Below are 9,227 nucleotides of genomic sequence, written 5' to 3' on the forward strand. Positions count from 1 at the left end.
TGTTCTGGAGAGAGGGATAGGGAACGTGAATTGATTCCTTCAGAAATGACCTAAGAGCAACAGTCTAGAATAGAGTGAGAGCCAAGGTGAGCAGGTGACTTAGTCATTTTGCCATTCATTCAGTTGTTGCCATAGTCTGTCTACCTCCACTCTGGGAGCTCTCTCAAAATGGTCCCTTCCTCTCGAGTCTTGCTGCGACATTCCCATTCAGGCCCCCACTGTCACTGTCCTGGGCTAGGGTGACATTTCCACACTGGGTTTCCCATCTTGGCCTCTCACTTGGGTCCGCTCTGCACACCCTCCAGGAGGCCTTTCTGAAGCACAAATCTGGCCCTATGCAGTGCTTACTTTAAACCTCAGTAGATTCTATTGTCACGCAGGGTGAAGTCCAAATAAGCCTCTTCACATTCTGGTCCTTGGATGTCTTTCTGGCTCTGCCTTCAGGGCTCCCAGCCCTTCACCCTGCGGACTGACCAGGCTTGCCTTTCTGAGCACACCGTGGAATGTCTTCTCCCATTTCCTCCCCCTTTTCTCTGCCCAGAGGAAGCTGCTTACAGGCTCATTCCAAATGCCACCACCACACAGATTCCTCCTTCTTCTCTTCCAAGCAGAATGACATGTACCCTCTTTGGTTTTTCCCCATTTTTCTGCACGTATGGCTCCAGAATAAGGTGATGGTTACACTGGAGTGAGCCGTGTATGCATGGGTCTGATTTAGCATCGGGCGTTCAGGGCCTACTGCCAAACTAAAGACCTAGTAACTTCTTAATAAATAGTTTTGAATGAGTCTTTTGTTTATTGGTACACAGTTCAGGGAAAGGAAAAGGTACAGACACAAAGAGACAGTGGTGTAAAGACTATAGAAGGCATTCAGCTTGAAGACAAGAGGTCCAGGTTGACGGAAGACCTCTCCTTTATGAAGTCATTCGGGGACTCCGGCTCCACCCATGGGGCGTTGTCAGGTTGAAACTTGGGTCAGCACCTTTCTGCAGTCCAGCTTGCAGGAAGGGAACGGAAGCATAAGGGAAAGAATGACTCAAGGTCCTGCTGAGGAAATGGCACACATCACTTCTTCTCGGATTCCTTCTGCCCTCAGTCAGTCATATGACCCCATCTCAATGCAAAGAAGTTGAGGAAGTGCCATTTAACCGTATGTCCAGCAGATGGAGGAGGACAGTTTTTGGGGAGGCAATGAACAATGTCCACCCAGTTGACTCTCTGACTTTCTTTGGAGCCATATCATTCGCCTCCCTCGTGGCATCCTGTCAGGCATCATGGTCACGAGACTTCATGTTGTGCATTGAGAAATATCGGTCTACCTGCAAATGCATCAACTGCCTGATACAAACCCATCTCTGTCTTGGCTGATTCTCCTTTTCCTTTTAAAAATTACCATAAACTTTCCTACTTAAACTGTCAAGCTTTACTTTCTTTCTGTATGAGGGAAAAGTTCCTGTACATTAATTTCATCTTATTTCTTTGTTTAATTAGACAATCTCTATTTGGCATAACCCAGGCCTGATTTAAATTTCTTTTTTTTTTTTTTCCTTGTCTATTGTCTCTCTTATGACATTTTCCAGGAACTGTACTAACGTAGGGGATCTTTTATCTCGATCAGCCTCATCAAGCAAAGAAGGTAATTTTTTTTTCTGGAAGTGTTGGTGAAAATTCTTTTGTACACCTACATCCTCTTATGGGTTGTTCTTTTGTACTTCTTACTTAATGCTATTGCTGTTAACTCTCATAAGGATGCTCTGAGCAGCAATGCTGGCTTAGAAGACACAGTGCCTGCCTCTTTGAGGCTGAATTTTAAAGATTTCCTGATAGCACCTGAATGATCCCTGTTTCCCCTTTTACATTCCTAGGTAAGAATTCACTTTCATTTTTATGCTGATACATAAAAATGGTATATATGAGCATAAAAATGAAAAATATAACTTAAATATATATTTTAAATATATATATATTTTATGCTGTTGTATATTATATATATTATATATAAGAGCCTCAGCTCACAAAGGGCAACCTTGTGGGTCCCCACTCCTCTGCTCCTTTCATATCTTATAGCATATCCACCCCATTGGAACATTAGATTTGGGTTTGGTTTTGTTTCGTTTTGCACCTCCCACTACATTGGAACATATGTTTCCAGGAGTTTCTATTCTTTACATAGTTTTGGGCAAACTTTTCCACTCTTGTGGCTTCCGAAGCTAGACCTACAAGCCCCATGTCTCTCCTACACTCATGACTGAACTCTCCAGGGACTTGTAAATTCACCATCTGCTTACCTGTGGAAAGTTGATATGGTATCTGCCCCCACTGACTGCTTCTTTTCTCGAGCAGCCAAGACAGAAACCAGGAGCCCCCTCAGCTCACCTCTCCCCAAGAGTTTCACCCCCAATCCATCAGTGTGTCTTGTAAGACTGATAGGGGCAAAACTAGGCATCTGTGTCCTCTGTGTTCAGATTCCAGCTGCCAAAAAACAAATGTTTTAGCCTCTTTCACTGACCTCTCTGGCATGGGTCTCACGGGCTCTGCATCTCACTCCGTGCAGGGGGTCGGAAGGACTTAAGATGGAGAACTGACCACACCATAGTTCGGATAGAAAATGAAGAAGCCCCGTGGAGGACACGTCTGAGCCCAGGTGTACAGCATTAGAGCCCTGCCTCACCTCAAGCTTATTTTTTCCCTTCAGACTCAGTTTCCAGCCCACCCACCTTGACAACTACCAGAAGCAAAAGTGGCCATAGGTGAGTATTTTGTGGTATTTTCTGTCTGGCTAATGCCTCTTGAAGAGTGGCCTGCCCTGCCCTCCCTCACCACACACACACACACACACACACACACACACACACACATACACACACACACACACACACACACACACACACACAGGCTACCCCAAGTATGCTTCTCTGGGCTTCCTTGTTTGTACCTCTAACTTCTTCTCATTAATCCCTCACGATTATAATGATTTATTCTTCTGTCCTCTCCTCTTTCTTTGAGAAAGCAAGCTCCTTGAGGACAGGTGTTATGTCTTTCTCTCCAGTGTTTCCAGCCCCTTGACCAGGGTTATTTTTGTTGGACGGTTGGTTTGTAAACCCACAGATGTTGGGGAGCATGTGTGTTTCTTCGTCAGACCTCTGCACTGCCAGAGCCTGGAGTCATGCAGAGTGACTGCTTCTTGAGAATGCTTGAGAGGGGAGAAATTGCCCCAGCCTCCTGGCCTCCCCAGCCTCCCCAGCCTCCCCAGCCTCCTTTGCAAAAGGGCTTCACTTGCAAGGAAATGTCCCTCTAGTCACTCTGCCTCAGACAGGCGCTTCTCAGCACCTGAAGGGCTCTGGCTATCATGACGCAATTGTCATTCTGGCGACACTGGAGGATTTTTTGGAAACACTTCCAGAACTTGGGAGTAGCAAGAAGCAGACAGTGCGTGATTGCATTGGGACTCAGGAGCTAACCTTAGCTCCCGGGCCGTGGCCGGGCGCCAGGTCTCAGTGCTAGTGAAGACAAAACAGCCTTTTGAAGTGCTGCAGATTTAAAACAGGGAATCAGTTAACATCTCCCTAAGCAGCCAGTCATGGGAACAAGGAGCGTGTTTGATAATGGAGAGATGCTGGGAGAATGGCCGAGCCCGCGCCTCCTTGGTGATAGAGCGTGCTGCCAAGCAGAAATTAAAATAAGACGACTGGGGAGTGGCAAAACCGTCTTTGGTAAAAGAGTGGCAGGCAGGCATTGGGGTGATCCATGGCAGGAAATCAGGCGTGAGCTTGGAGGGCCTTTCAAGACTGGCGCTGGCATTTCCCAGTTGGTACTTGTGATGAACTCAGATTGCTATCGGAGTCCTAAGGCCAAGCACCCCCTCACTCCTGGTAATGGATCTGGGGGGAGCTCTGAGCAGAAGAGTAGGCTGGGTTGGCCATGGGGGATGAGCGTCTCCTTGCCTGGGCACTTCACTTCCTTTTATGCTCTCTATGCATGGATGTCAGTATTATTCACATTATGGACAGGATTACTCATGATGCAGGAGCAGGGGAAGGCTGCAAGAGCAAAGACTTCAAGTTCGAATTCAAGCCCAAGTTTAAATCCGGTGCTATCTCTTATGTGCCACAATAAGGACATCATTTGACCTCTTGGAAACTTCATGACCTAATATGTTAAATGGGGGCAAAAAAATCATACTGAACTCATAGGATCCTGAGAAGGATGAAAAAAAATATACTCTGAATGCACCCGGCTCGGGTCAAGTTTGTGCATTGTGAATCTGAACGTCCTCTTCTGGTAATCTGTGCCCAGAGTACTTGGGGATTCTTCACCATCTTTCCAGCTTTCTTTTTATCTGAAATGTGGACACATTTACAAAATTGCTGCCACATGCCTATGATGCACAACCACAAAAATCCTCTCAAGCCTTTTCAGGTCAGCCCAAGGAAATTGGATCCCATGCCACCATACTGAAATAAAATCACAAGCCTGTAGCGTGGCCCAAGAAGCAATTAGAGTGATGGGAACACCCCATGGTTCTATCAGTTGTTGACTATCAGAATTTTTCATGAGCATTAGTGTATAATTCAAAACCATGTTCATAATTTTGGAGGGAGAATATTCTAAAACCTGCAAGGAGGTGTTTCATTACCATTTCGCACTGACCTAACTGAAATGTCGTTGCCTATGTTTGCTGCTTACTTGAATGCTGAGCTGGAAGTAACCAGCTTCCTTCTAAGAATATAGCAATCCCCCATGAGTCCAGGTGTCATTACCCAGACTGAAATTAAAGATCAGGTGACTAATTGCAGTGGATACTGGTGGGCCAGTCAAAGCCGAGGCATGTCAAGCTACCGTGACTCATAGGACTTTACCAGAAACGACCCCAGGTTGTCACCAACAAGATCAGACTCTTACAAACCAGTGGAAAGAACCATATTCCAGACTAATGAATTTCCCGTTTCCATAATACAGTTGTACTAAGTGTACTGTGTGCTCTTTGTAATCTAATTTCAGTTGAATTACTTTTTACAATCTGCTCAAAATGTGTTTACGACAGAATCATTATAGGAATAATTTCTTTTCCTCTTCAGCTTGCCTTTCTTTTTTTTCTCCTCCTTTTCCTCTGCCCCTACTTTGAAAGGTACTTCCCTCTGTTAAATATGTCAAATGGGTTGAACAACCCAAATTTCTTTACTGTTCATTGTATCATCTCCTCAATCTCTTTCCGTTGCCCATCCTTTTATCAAGAAAAGTAACTTCTTGGGGCGCCTGGGTGGCTCAGTTGTTAAGCATCTGCTTTTGGCTCAGGTCATGATCTCAGGGTCCTGGGATCGAGTCCTGCATCGGGCTGCCTGCTCCACAAGGGGCCTGCTTCTCCCTCTCCCACTCCCGCTGCTTGTGTTCCCTCTCTTGTTGTGTCTCTGTCTGTCAAAGAAATAAATAAAATCTTTAAAAAAAAGTAACTTCTTTTTCTTCAAAAGTTTCCCAAGTGGTTGACATACAGGAGTTAAAGTTTTAGGGACTTGGCCTTAAATTTCCTTAAATTACCTTGCCTGGAACTAGTTGCTGAAGATTTTCTATAACAACCTTCCTAGGCACCTAGCATAGAGAAATATCAACCGTGAGGGTTGCTACTCACAAGGACATAAAATATATAATGTGAAAAATGTGCTCAAGCATTTCTTTAATTTTTAATAACATTTAAAAATAGTTAAAGGCACATAAGAAATTGCAAAAATAATGCAGATAGTTCCTGTGTACCAGCTTCCCCCAATAAAACATCATGTATATTCATAACAGGTTCCCCAAACCAGGACATTGACATGGGTACAGTAACTATTTATTATACACACTCTATTTGCTTAACAATTTTTAAGTGTTTTGAGCCTCAAAAAACATGTGTTTCAAGGACGAGCTTTTCAAGTGGGGGTGATTTTTTTCACCCAGGGCCATTTGGCAGATGTCCAGAGATGTTTTTGGTAGTCACAACTGGGGGATAAAGTGGTGATGGTGGCATCTACTGAGCAGAGGCTAAGTATGCTTCTAAACATCCTGTCATACATAGGATGGCCCTACAGCAAAGAACTACCTAGCCCAGAATGTCAGTAGTGCCAAGATTGGGAAATCCTACTTTAGAGGAATATAGATCTCAGAGCAAATGCTTCTCACTTTGTCTTCTCAGCATGATTTATTTTTTAAAAAAGATTTTATTTATTTATTTATTTATTTATTTATTTATTTATTTATTTAAGACAGAGAGAGAGAGAGAGAGAGAGAGAGAGAGAGAGAGAGAGAGGGCACACATAACTGGAGGGGGGCAGCGGAGCAGAAGGAGAGGGAGAAGAGACTCCCCGCTGAGCAGGGAGCCCAATGTGGGGCTCTAGCCCAGGGCTCTGAGATCATGACCGGAGCTGGAGGCAGACGCTTAACAATTGGACCACCCAAGTGCCCCTTCTCATCATAATTTAAAGGGGAGAATTCAAACTCAAATATCTATAGGGCAGCCGGGTAATAGCCAAGAAGAGTACGGTGGGCCAGGAGAGACTGTAGAGAACCAGGGAGCACATGGCTTGTCCAAAAGAAACAGCTACTCCCAGCTCATGTGGGAGTTCACCATGTGAAAGCAGAGACCAGCTTCGTTGGTCATCAGATTTTTTCTTAGAAGGCAAACATTTGGGTTTTGAAATATAGGTTCCTAATTTGAATTTTCAAGAAACAAATCCAGAGAACCACTATGTTTGTGAGGATGCTGGGGGCAATATTACTGTCAGGGCATGGTAAGGTTGAGGTTGAGGTTGAGTTTGAGGTCGAGGTTGAGGTTAAGCTCGGTTAAGGTTCGAGGTCACTGGTTATGTGTATGCTTTCTCAAAGTAGCCTGTCTCAGCCTCAGTTTCTCTGAGAGTATAGTATATACTTCATAGGATTATTTTGAGAATTACATAAAATAAAGTGTGTGAAGCGCTTAGTAGTCTGCTTTGGTTGAAATAGGTATTTCATGGTTGTGCCATAATAGAACAAAGAGGTCAGATTTATTTTTCCAGCATCTTCTTCCCCACTCCTTGCTAATGAGTTACTGACACCTTGCACCAGGCTGAGCCCTTCCCAGTGAGGAGCAGCTGAGAGCTTGTAACTACAACAAAAACTACCATTTGTGTAGCTCTTTATTGACTGTACCATGAATATGGCTCCTTCCTTCAGAACAGAATCTCCTGATGCTCATTTAGACAAACATCCCATCCTTCTTCGACTTTGTTGAAAAGTACATTTGACTCAGGGCAAGCATCACTAATTTAACCATTCTGATTGAATTGGACAGAAGTGTAAATGACTGGACTATGTCAAAACTCTGCTGAATTCAGAGGTGTATCCACTTACAATGAATGTGCAGGCCTATTTCACCAGGGGACCCCTTGGGTCACTTGTTACCTTCCCCAAGCATTTGCATCTACTTTTGTTTGCTCCAGAGGTGAACTGTCTGTGCTCCCCTGGGGGATTCCAACTTAACTCAATATTCCCTGGGCTTATATTTTGTTGACTCAAGTGTGGCACAGTTGCTATCATTAGCCACATCCACTCTGCTCTATTTTCCACAAGTAAGACTTAGAAACATAGGATTATTGCCTATCACGCAGACCCTGAGGGAATTTCTGACCCACATTGTCTTGGAATAACCAGGATCTGGGAATTGGGGGCAATTTTAGAGCCAAAGTTATAATCTGGGCCAAATGCTGCCAATGAGCTTGGGCAATCCATGTAGATTCTTTATTTTAAAATTTTCTTCAAGTGTCGAATTGGACTTTTTCTTTGGTAAATAACTAGACACCTAGAATAAAGTAAGTTCCCTTAAAGTGCCTGGGTGGGCAGAGTGGTGATCATTGAGAAATAATATGCTCACAAGTAGGGGACATGTGTTATTTATAAGGGATACACAGTTTAAGGCAACTGGATGAAAAAAAATAGCTCCCTATATTTCTTAATCTTAATCTTTCTCACTTTAGGTGAACTTGGAGACTGTCTGATAAGGATAGGCTGAATAAGTCATATTATGGTAACAAAGAATCAATAATCTAGGTGACTTAAAAACAATGATGATCTATTTCTCTTATGCTTCATGCCCAAGGGACATTGGTAGGGAGGGGAGGTGCTTTTTCTTATCATACCTGAGGGGCCCTGGTACCACCATCTGATGACAGTATCATCTTCATACCAGGCTTCAGGGTTCATGGTGGCAGAGGAAGAACATCTGGAGAATCACACACTGCCTTTTAAAAGCTTCCCACTCAGAAGTGACACACTTTGACTTCCCTTTTGTTGGCCAAAGCAATCACACGGTACGTGTGACATCTAGAAAAAGAGGAGAGCCAGAAACTTTGGTGAGCTCTAGTACTGCCTACTATAGTAGATCTCAATCTAGTAGATCTCTATTAGAGATCTTTTTTCCAATATAGTGGATCTCAATGACACGAAATGCCCTACGTATCATGGATGGAGGAGAAAATAAGAAGCAAAGAGCTTTCTCTTCAAAAACTATATATACACATGTACATATATAAAAATTTATAAACATATTTTACATGTCATATATATACATATATATGTTAAATCTGACATATATACATATGTATACATATATATATATGTACACACATATACATATATATGTATATATATAGTGTTCCATGAGTCAATAAGTTTGGGAAATGGTCTGTAATCTATCGCTCAAAGATTTATAGTGCACATTGCTTATTTACTCTGAAAAGTAAGGCAGCAAATAAATTTAACCTCTTTAATGCTGTTTTTTAGGCAGCTTTAAGGTATAATTTATGTAATATAACATTCACTAATTTTAAAAAATAATTCAGTGATTTTTAATAGATTTGCAAAGTTGTGCAGTGCCCATCACAACCAACTTTTAGAGCATTTCTGTCACCCCAAAATGTCCCTTTTGCCTGTTTGCAATTAGTCAATCCCTGCTCCCACCCATAGAGGCGGAAAACCAATAATCGGCTTACTGTCTCTATAAATTTGCCTCCTCTGGACATTTAATATAAATTATACAATATGTAGTCTTTTTTTGTGTGTTTGGTTTATTTCACCGAGCATAACAAGATTCATGAACATTCCTTCACGTATCAGTAGTCCCTTCCCTTTATCTCTGAATAGTATTTAACTGCATAAATATTTTCTTTATCTGATCATCAATAATGAAGTTTCTACTTTCCCCACATCCTTGCCAAAAA

The 9,227-nt window shown here is 42.8% G+C and overlaps 1 long non-coding RNA gene across 1 annotated transcript; it reads left to right on the plus strand.

Annotated features, from left to right (window-relative positions):
• The first annotated feature begins 985 nt into the window (after positions 1-985).
• LOC113910337 lies at positions 986-2,719 on the plus strand. The gene is made up of 3 exons (XR_003516013.1): positions 986-1,150; positions 1,581-1,636; positions 2,555-2,719. It is a non-coding gene; the product is annotated as an uncharacterized LOC113910337 (long non-coding RNA).
• Positions 2,720-9,227: the final 6,508 nt, after the last annotated feature.

The sequence above is a fragment of the Zalophus californianus genome, chromosome 6 (assembly GCF_009762305.2).
Source record: "Zalophus californianus isolate mZalCal1 chromosome 6, mZalCal1.pri.v2, whole genome shotgun sequence".
Classification (NCBI taxonomy): domain Eukaryota; kingdom Metazoa; phylum Chordata; class Mammalia; order Carnivora; family Otariidae; genus Zalophus; species Zalophus californianus.